This window comes from Ixodes scapularis, unplaced genomic scaffold, assembly GCF_016920785.2.
Source record: "Ixodes scapularis isolate PalLabHiFi unplaced genomic scaffold, ASM1692078v2 PGA_scaffold5__190_contigs__length_132052651, whole genome shotgun sequence".
Lineage (NCBI taxonomy): Eukaryota > Metazoa > Arthropoda > Arachnida > Ixodida > Ixodidae > Ixodes > Ixodes scapularis.
The window spans coordinates 39,201,520-39,212,616 of NW_024609880.1; positions in this window are offsets into that span (position 1 = coordinate 39,201,520).

Below are 11,097 nucleotides of genomic sequence, written 5' to 3' on the forward strand. Positions count from 1 at the left end.
TTATGAAGACGTTTCTTGTATACCGAGATTTTGCTATCCAAACACCGCGGCGAAACAAGCGTACATCTTCGTACCACCACCACATGCTGTGTCGGTGCTTGGAGGCACTGAAAAATAAGTTTACAGTTTTAAAATAAGCAAGAAGAGCAATATAAATCTAAGAGATCCGTGCAGATGGGCAAGGTTCATAAGTTGATTGCATACACAGTGCCAAAGGTGCTCATATTGGTGAGGAACGCTTCCAGGACGATGATGTTCCATGGTTATCTTGGAGCGACTGGTTTATAACGACCCTCTGGAAGCTTCGAAGATTTGAATGGACCGAGATGGCGATTTCCATGGAAACGTAGACAGATTAGCCAATTGCCTTGCGAGGTTTTGGTCGTCTGTATGTTAGTATCCGCTTGTGTCCGGCTAGCAGGTAGGGAAAGCAATGGCGTTACTTTCCCAGGATCCAGTGACTTTAGTAGTAATGAGGAAACCGCATACAATCCGGACTCTCAAAGAGCAATAGTGGAAACGGCACCGAGAATATCATCGGCAACGGCGGGCGGCGAACACCACCGATGAAGATCGTGCGCAAAATGGCAAACGCATGCGGCAAACCAGACAAGACGACGAACGTCGCGGGGCAGAGAAGGCATCAAAAAGACCGACGCAGCTACCATGCAGCTAAATTGGACCACTTTAATGGAGCGTACGCTAATTCTGTGTCACGTCTGTGTCGTGTGCTGAAGAGCATCGCTGGTCATCCACCTTCGCAAAATAAAATGGCGCATGTTTTTTTTTTTTTTTTTTAGTATTCCTTTGTCCTGTAAACTTTTAACTGCCTTTAATAAGAGTTGCTGGTGAGTATGAATCTAGTTTCGTTTTAAAGATAGGGGAACATTTTTGAGTTCTAAATGCTTGTAGGCAACGTTATTTGTACTTGAAATTTTAGTGAACAAAACTTTAATCGGTTTAAAATATTAACGCATAAGCACAAAATCCGCGTGGTTCGGAAATTAAAACCCGAGCAAGCAGCTTTCATCTCTTACAATTTGCAGGTAAACGATTCATAGAAACGTTCCTCGAAAGTAGTGAAAGCGCACAACAAAGACGAATACGAAGACGGAGAGGAAAACAGGACGAGCGCTGTTTGCGCTCGTCCTGTTTGCCTCTCCGTCTTCGTATTCGTCTTTATTGTGCGCTTTCACTACTCTCAACATGCATAACCAACTCGCCTGCATCGCCACATTAGTTCCCCGAAAGCAGCGCACTTTGGACTTCAAATGTTGCCGAAAAAGGGTGATCGGAACGTCAATGCACGATGCGGGGCGTTAAATTGTGTGGACCGATATTGCACGGAACGTGCACGCAAGAAATCAGAAGCAATGACGCGAGTTCGGAAGCGTGCCGATGTGCCCTACGCGCAACTGGCACTGGAAGAGAGTTTGACAGGGAATGAGAGATACCTACATGAACTAATTGTTTTGCTAGGGGGAATACTGGCCACGGTATGCATACGAATGTTCTGGAATCGAGAATATATGAATGTAAACATATTTGACAGAGATCTGTCTGGTTAGTAAATAAATAAACTGACTAAAAAAATTTAAACTCTAACAAAGTTAGAGTTTATATTATTTACACAATCTATTATCTCAGTCGCCAATCCAAGAGATGGCGATAGATCAAAGTCATCGGCACCTGCAGCCATGCAGGCAAATAGCGCAGTTCTGGTCAGCTTTTTCTATATACCAGGAACAAGCAAATCACTGGGATGTGTTCTGCCTAGAGAGGGGATCCAGATGCCCCACAAGCCAATATCAACACTTGAACGGTTTATGCCACAACCAAGGAATCGTCCCCCTAAAGAGAAAGTGAGATACGCTGTTTAACGGACTCCCTTCACGTATTGTCTCAACACATATATCGTCAAAAAAAAAAAGAAGAAAAAAAGAAAAACTTTCAGGGAATGATTTAAGAGCACGGAAACAACGTTTGCCAGTTCGATCACGAGCGCAGCACCGTGGATGAAGACTGCGACGTCACGGAACACTGCAAATTACTTTAAGAATACCGGCATTCTAAACGTTAAAACAACGCTTGTATGTATACATAACGCTTTACTTGTACGTAGTTAGTTTTCGCGCTGAGGAAGCGATGTCCTAGTTATATTTTAAGAGAAAGCACGACCAACGTATTTCAGTTACTTTCTGTATTAAGTTCCGTGTAGCGGTTATAATTATTCCTGGAGGCGAACGTTTACAACGAAATTACTCAACGTAGAGTTTTCATTCCTGCTCGAATCCGCGATTTGCACGACAAGAAAACACTAGATAAACCATAAAAAAGTGCACAAGCTCTGCAAGTATGGCCACAGTTATCATCGAAGAAACGCTTCTAAAAATAGCGACTTATTAACGACGATAAATATTGTAACCAACAATTGACTGATAAAAACGACTCACTGACAGTAACGAGGAAAAACGCGTTAAATTTAAGCTGATATAAAGCGTTCCTTTTTAATTGCAGAAGAGAGAAGTGTATATTGCCGCGCGCGCAGCCGGCCAAGTAGGCAGCGCGCGCGTGGCCTAACGGTTATCGCGCTTGCTTTCCAAGCTGAAAGCCAGGGTTCGATTCCTGGCCGCGAAGTCTCATTTTTGTTGACTCTGTAAAGTAATGTTCTGGTAAATTCGAGAACCGTGTTGCTTGTTCGAGGTCGGAATATTCTACACGCCGAACCTTCCACGCCGATTATTCCAGAAGCCCACACGTGCACATAAGGGGCTCCGCGTGGCGATCTGCAGTCAGTTTCGCCCCAGCGTTCGAACCTGCTGTTACGCCGACTTCGACGCCCGCGACGCTCTGTTCTTATTCTTTGTGTTCTCTTTATTTTGGGCACAAGTTCGCTTAGTAAACGTTAACTTCCTCCTCTTTATTTATTGTTTTTGAATCACCACCCGTGACATATAGGTGGAGGTGCGGGGTATCGTGTCGGTTCGCCTATGGGGAGCTAAAGTTCCTCGGCCACGTCGTGAACAACAAAGCTGTTCTACCTGACCCCGAGAAAACCCGCGCCGTAGCTGCATTTGCGCCGCCGTCTGACAAAAAGGCAGTAAGAAGATTTCTCGGACTCTGTGCCTATTAGAGGCGCTTAGTTCTAGACTTCGCCAAACTATCCGCACCGCTGACACACCTCACAAAGGACGCCGTAAAGTTCGAGTGGACAGAAGAACACCAAAGGTCATTCGACGAGCTCAAACGAAGACTCCAGACGCCCCCGATTCTTGGCCATTTCGACCAGTTTGCTGAAACCGAGATCCACACCGACGCCAGTAACACCGGACTGGGTGCGGTACTAGTCCAAGTGCAGGACGGTGCAGAGCGAGTTATCACATACGCAAGTCGGACGCTGTCTAACGCGGAGACGAACTATTCAACGACTGAAAAGGAGTGCCTTGCTGTCGTCTGGGCAATAACAAATTTTCGCCCATATTTGTATGGAAGTCCTTTTCGCGTGGTCACAGACCACCACTCGCTCTGCTGGCTGGCGAATCTGAAAGACCCCTCCGGACGCCTCGCTCGGTGGAGCCTACGACTGCAGGAGTTCGACATGACCGTGGTGTACAAGTCCGGCCGGAAGCACAATGATGCCGACTGCCTGTCGAGGGCCCCAGTCGAGGCCGGTCCTTCCTGCACCAAAGAGGACGACGATGAGTGTTTCCTCGGCGCTCTGGATGTCAGCGACATGGCAGCACTCCAGCGAGACGACCCTGAGCTGCGAGCACTCATCGAGCACCTAGAGGGACATGGAAGCGCCGTTCCGCGCGGTTTTGTACGAACACTGCCAACCTTCTCCATCCGACAAGGTGTGCTCTACAAGGAGAACTTTAGCCACAACAGCACGGCATGGCTGTTGGTGGTCCCTTCCAGTCTTCAAGAAGAAATTTTTCAAGCCTGCCACGATGACCCGACGACGGGACACCTTGGTTACAGCAGGACTCTTGCCAGGATACGCGAAAAGTACTACTGGCCCAAGCTTGCGAAGACTGTGCACCACTACACCCGATCTTGCCACGAGTGTCAACGACGGAAGAAGCCACCGACGAGACCGGCAGGACTTCTTCAGCCTATTGCGCCGCCATCTGCTCCATTCCAGCAAATCGGTATGGATTTACTCGGACCTTTCCCACCGTCGACGCAAGGAAATCGATGGATCATCGTCGCAACCGATTATCTCATGCGGTACGCCGAGACCAAGGCCCTTCCGTCAGGAACGGCTGTTGAAGTCGCGAAGTTTTTCATCGAGTCCATCGTCCTCCGGCACGGCGCTCCCGAAGTACTGATCTCAGACCGTGGATCGTCATTCATGGCCCAGCTGACGGAGGAAGTCCTTCGTCTCAGCCACACCAGCCATCGTCGCACCACGGCGTACCACCCGCAGACCAACGGGCTAACGGAGAGACTCAACAAGACCATCGCCGACATGATCTCCATGTACGTCGACGTGGAGCACAAGACATGGGACGAGGTGTTGCCGTACGTCACATTTGCCTATAACACGGCCGTACAAGAGACCACCGGAGTGACACCCTTTCAACTGGTGCATGGGCGCAAGGTAACGACAATGCTAGACGCTATGTTACCCCACAAACCGGCAGTCGACGCAAGCCACGACGCCCAGGTGGTTGCCCAAAGGGCAGAAGTCCGTCAGCTCGCCAGACTCCGGATTGAGGCTCAAAAACGTGTCGACACTGGCCGCTACAACCTTCGTCGCAGGGACGTTCACTTCCAGCCCGGAGACAGGGTGTGGGTGTGGACGCCCATCCGTCGCCGCGGCCTCAGTGAGAAACTGCTGAAACGGTACTTTGGACCATACAAGGTACTTCGTCGCCTCGGCGAGCTGAACTACGAGGTGATGCCCGACGGAACAAGAACATCATCACGCCGCCCACCACGACCTGAAGTCGTCCACGTCGTGCGCCTGAAGCCGTACTTCGCTCGATAGGACTGTGGATCTTATGTGTTTCAAACGACTCTAGTTTGCCGTTCTTTTCATGTGCTTTGTTTTGTTTTGTGTTGCATCGGGGCGATGCACTTTTTAAAGGGGGGAGTAATGCCGCGCGCGTGGCCTAACGGTTATCGCGCTTGCTTTCCAAGCTGAAAGCCAGGGTTCGATTCCTGTCCGCGAAGTCACATTTTTGTTGACTCTGTAAAGTAATGTTCTGGTAAATTCGAGAGCCGTGTTGCTTGTTCGAGGTCGGAATGTTCTACACGCCGAACCTTCCACGCCGATTATTTCAGAAGCCCACAGGTATACATAAGGGGCTCCGCGTGGCGATCTGCAGTCAGTTTCGCCCCAGCGTTCGAACCTGCTGTTACGCCGACTTCGACGCCCGCGACGCTCTGTTCTTATTCTTTGTGTTCTCTTTATTTTGGGCACAAGTTCGCTTAGTAAACGTTAACTTCCTCCTCTTTATTTATTGTTTTTGAATCACCAACCGTGACAATATGCTTACTTTTTGGGCGAGTGACAAGTAACGATAATCAGTTAGTTTATTTTAGTAACGCGGACACTTCGTGTCGAACCTGTGTAGAGCGAGGGAGCGGTGCGCTCCGGACTACGCGTGCGACATCTGCCGGCGGACCCTTGGCCCGAAAGAGCGCTCCTCTGAGTATAAGACGACATGGTGAAGCGCTGGGCAGATGCAAACGTTTGTGTTGGCCCTCCTGCAGGTTCCGGCGGCCGCCGATGAAGCGCTCGACGCCTCGAGGTTGCGACATGAAGGCGCCCGGAGTGGCGGTCCATGCGCCGCCTGCTCCGCATTGTCGCGCGTTCTCGTTCCGTGCTTGCGCGAAACAACTCATGGTGTGCGCGGGAAGCAGCAGATTTTCTTGTTTATGTGTAATGCTTGATGTGAAAATGCGTATATTACTAAGAAGAGAAGAAGGGGAGAGGACAGTACGCTTAGTGACAACCCTTACGAAAAATTGATATCTGGCCAGATGTGAAGATTTCAGATATGGCACATATCAAAAATTGGCCACATATAATCTGATATGATATATCTGCCAGATATAGCCTCATAATGCCAGATATAGTCTGATATTCCTGGCCAGGTACGGAAATCCCAGATCTGGCGAAGTATAAAAATTCCAGATCTGGCCAGGCATATCCAAAAGACACAATCCTGAAATCGGCACTTCAAATCTTTTTATTGTCTACAATTCTCCCAAGTGCTCCGGCCCACGCTCGAGGAATCATGAGGACGGTGATCATTCAGCTCACTAGTGATGATCGCTAATTTTGACTAATAGACCGATCTCACCAAGCGTTCAGCGCATGCGTGACGCCGCCATAACTTTAGTTCATAGGAGGCGGGCTGCAGTACAGGAGGCGGCTCGTGCCGTCTCGTGCTCTACACGCGCAGAGCTCCAGCCAGGTTGTCACACGTACAGAAAGATTAAAGTTCCCACGATGCACTGCGGCAGCGGTGGCGTCGTCCAACTGGCTGGTAATATCGGTCTATTCTATGGTTCCACAGTTTCGAGTGTAATTCGCAGTCACCCTGAACAAGCGTCCCATAGAGCTCATGGACATCTCATATCACTTTTAATATTTCTCGTCAATGGCAGCGTTTATGATACTGTGCATGCGATTCACATTTCAACCTGGCTAAGCCGCAGAAATGTCTCACAATATTATCATTCTCGTGATTGTTGTTTTAACAGGAATTGCTTAAAAACCGAGAAATCACAACAACCGAAAACGGGATTTAGCTTCGATTCATCGGAGTTGTCTATAGCATGTTTAGCGTTTCTAACTTAAGATCAGCATATTTGAAGCTGTACAAGAATGACAATAATGTAAGAGATATATCTGCAGCTCATGCACGTTGAAGGTTGGACAGAATGCACAGCACTGACATTGGCGAGACATTTTCACAGTGATTTGAGAGGTACTTGGGTTTTATACGACACTTGTTTAGGGTGACTCCGAATTACACTCAAAACTGTGTAACCATAGAGTTGATCGGAATTTCCGATCACTAGGCAGCTGCTTAAGAAACGCCGCCCCACGATTCCTCGAGTACGGGTCGAGGCGCTTGGGGGATTCAGCAAATTGTCTATTCGGGCGTAGTGTTAACACTTCGAAATAATTAAACTACATTCAAATCCCCGTGAAAATTAGCACAAATAATCCCAAGCTTAAGCTTGTCAAAGCTGAAGTTAGGGATTGTTTGTGCTAATATTTATATCGCGAACAATGAGGCATTCACTGTTTGCTAAAAAAAGTAGTTTTTTTACTTGTTCTTTTTGTTTTTTTAACTTTTTTATTTATTGAAAACCGTACCGCCAGACATGGCTATATATACGCCAAATAACGAAGTATATAACTCAAATAAGTCTATATATACGCCAGATTAGGCTTTATATATTCCAGATAAGGACTTATATTCGCCAGATAAGGCTGTATATAATCATGTCATGTTTGATATGGCCAGATATGCCCCAGATATAAGATTTCCATACGGGAACTGGCATGTACTGAAGGAATCAGAAAAAGACAGAAAGGACGTCAGGGAATCATGAGTGATAAAGAAGAACCATCGAAAAGAAGAAAGGAAAAGAAAAAGAAAGGGAAAGAAAAAGGACAGGAAATAAACGTTTTGAAAGCGTTTTAAAATATATAAGCAAGTAAAAGAACCAGCTCCCAATTGCAATGTAAGAGTTGAGTAAAGTATTGTGAATCATTCCAAGCAGACTTGTGCACGTTACTGAAAATTAGTAAGGAATTACATTTACAATTACTCAAGGCTAAATTGTAATTTACTACAATTACAATTACCCTCCCATAAAAGTAACTGACCGTTACCCCAAAAAGTAATCCGTTACTTTCGTGGTGTTACTTTAAACATTATTGTGCTCAGGTAAGAAACAAAGGGAAGAGGGTTATTCAAGTTCGTATTGTTGGAACCTGTTCCATTTAATGACCTTGACTATTTTGAGCAACAGCTCACTCTCGAAAGTCTCATGAGACATTCATTTGGCGTTATTTCTTACTCAATATGTCGACTGCTACGCTGAACACCCTGTGAACTGAGGCACTGGGTGGGAGTGGCATATTGTGCACCACGAATGCTTTATGATCTGCATTGAGCTTCTTCAGCGCAGCAATGGAAGTGCTATTTACGTGAATATATTTACCCAGATGGGACGAAGCAAAGCTTCGTCGTCGCAGCCGTTGCCTGATATTTGAGAGTTTTAGTAGATCGTTTCTATACATCCGATGCCCCCGATAACGGTATGATGAATGCGCAAATTCGGCGGCGGATTATCGGCTATCGTTATCGGAGTTATCGGACTGATCTCCCGAAAATTCTCCATTGTCGAAATCGCGAAGCTGTAGAAGTCGTCACACAATTAGCCAATACTAGAATAAGAATTGATTTATGTCCATCTTACTATACCCGCATATGTTGCCAGACAGTAGAAAAACATAGTTGTAACTGTAAGGTGATAATTAAATAATAAATAAGCTTTGGCTCGATATTCTTCTTTCTTTGGTTCTGAACAGGTCGAGCCTTGGTTGAGACGTTGGTGAATAAAAAAACGTTTCCAGTATATAAATATAAGTAATCGGGGAAAAAGGGACACTCATAACAACAATTAATTAGAACGTCGGTTAAAGAAGGAAATGTAAACGCATGTTTGCCGTGTGTAACTCTCTTGATGCCGTTCAAAAACGCACGGAGCACGAACCGACTGCAGTTTACTCTGGTGTTCTCCAGATAGACGTCCGCTGATGCCACGGGCAGCGAAGGGCAGACAACTAATTAAGCCGCAGTAAAGTTTTTGGCCGCACTATTGCCCCACTCACGAGTTTCACTCTCTCCTCAAGCCCTGAATATCAAGTGTACGTCAGCTACCATTATGTTTGATTTGTAAAAACATTTGCTTGAGATAAGATGCCTCCTGCTGGGGTAAAAACAGGAAGAAAAAAGGAAGACTATTACCATTTTCAAAGTGCTCCCAAAAAGCTGACTCACAAAAAGGGTAACTGAGATGGAGATATCCTGGCTGAAATTCACAAATAAAGAGGGCCAACCCTAGATGTTGGACTACAAAAGAAGTAAGTAGTTTTTACAACAGGGCCAAATAAGGTGAAAGAAGCAGAAAAAAATACATCCTGTTTTCTAACAGAAGATGATAAGTGTGTGTTGACGAAAGAGGATGCTTGTGGCAATAACACTTTCACATATTATCACATCTCTTTTAGTAGATTTAAGGGTAGGCGCAGCGTTGTCTCGTGTTGTGACATTGTGAAAATGTCACAACACAATAGTCACTATAACCGAGAAGGACATTGTTAATTCTTGTCTGTGCACTTACAGTCTCGAGCTTCTCGAAGAGGCACACAATCACTTGGTGTCCTCCTCTCCCCGTCTTCGATCGCAAAGAAAAAACAAATGGGCTAAAAAAGCGAATATAATTTGCACTCCCACCCCCCTTTCTTTTACTTTTTCTTGTAAAATTCTTTATTTTGATTTTTTTTATATTGTTGTTAGGGTCTAAAAAAATATATTCAGGGGCTTAGTGTTGCAAAAAAAAACAAACAACCGCATCTCCACGTGGTGAACGATGTTGATTGGGGCGAAGCTCTGGTGGTGCTTGTCTGCGTAGACGCTGAGTCGCAGCATGCCGAGCCTTTCGTTCATTTTCATCCATGGCATGCTGCGGTCAAATGCTCAAATGCGTATATAACCACGTTCCATAACACACATTCACTTCCTGACATGGATGAAAACGAACGAAAGGTTCGGCATGCTGCGGTTCACCGTCTACGCAGACAAGCACCACCAGAGCTTCGCCCCAATCAACATCATTCACCACGTGGAGACGGTTTTTTTTCCCCTACACTTAGCATGGGAGCACGTGCTCACGTGCTCGTGTGCACGAGCACCCGACGCCGGACATCGGACGGACATAAGGACACGGCGAGCCCCTAAGGAGCTTCGCCCCTAAAAATACTTTGCGGAACTGAAGAGTGCCAAGCGGCAAGCCTCCCTTTGCGCTGGTCAATTCGCGTGACAGTGTCGACTTTACCAAATTAAAAACAACCCTTTCTTTAGAAGGGGGGGGGGGGGGTCGGTCATAAAAAAATGTAACGGATTACAAGGAATTTGTTACGCAAAAATGTAAAGGAATTACTTTAAAATTACTGTAGAAAATATGTAATTATTCCCTTACAAAATTACTGATAAACGTAAGGGATTACAAGTAATTTCGTTACTTGTAACGGATTACGTACAAGTCTGGTTCCAAGTATAACGTTTTTGGCTGACATGCCACAGACGGTGCACCAATACATGACGCTCCTTTTGACAAAATAGTTTTTGCCTCATAGAGTTCAGGAGCTCTGTTGTTGTGGGAGTGTCTAAGGATTAACGTGTCGTCGAACACCGGGGAAGAACTGCAGTATCGCACGTGTAAAGCTAAGTGTCCAGACGGCGACGATTTGAGGGAAAGGGCGTGCTCCCGCAGTCTTACATTGCCACACCGGCGAGTTTGCTCCACATCAACTTTTCTACAAGTGCACGCGATTTCATACACGCTTCCAACGCAGCACCTAGTATACTTCTGCACGTGTCTGGCGTCACATTTGCCAGCGGTGTTTTTTGGCGTGTTGACTTTGGGGCAAAATCTTTTGGGTTTCTCCGCTGCTGAAATATTAATAGGTGTTTCAAACCAGGAGGCATCCTCTTCAAATTGTGAGATTGGCGCTGGATGTACGGTGCAACGGCAGGCCTACGTTTCTTTTCAGGTCCTTGAATCATTCTGTTGGAATAGGCGAAGCATTCAGAGATGTCAAACAGAAATGAACTTGGATATTCGGAATCCTTGAGTCCTTCAACCTGAGAGTCCAAGCTTTTCTGCGCTGCGTGGTAGCATGATTTTATCAATGCTGCGCTAGGACAACTCTTCGCAATTCCTCTTTTTATAACATTCGAACGTGCCGAATCAAAATTAAGAAGGCGTTTGTTTGACCGTGGTGAATACATAAAGCAAGTGCGGCTATTTCGAAATGTGAGCTTTAGGTTTCAAAATTGA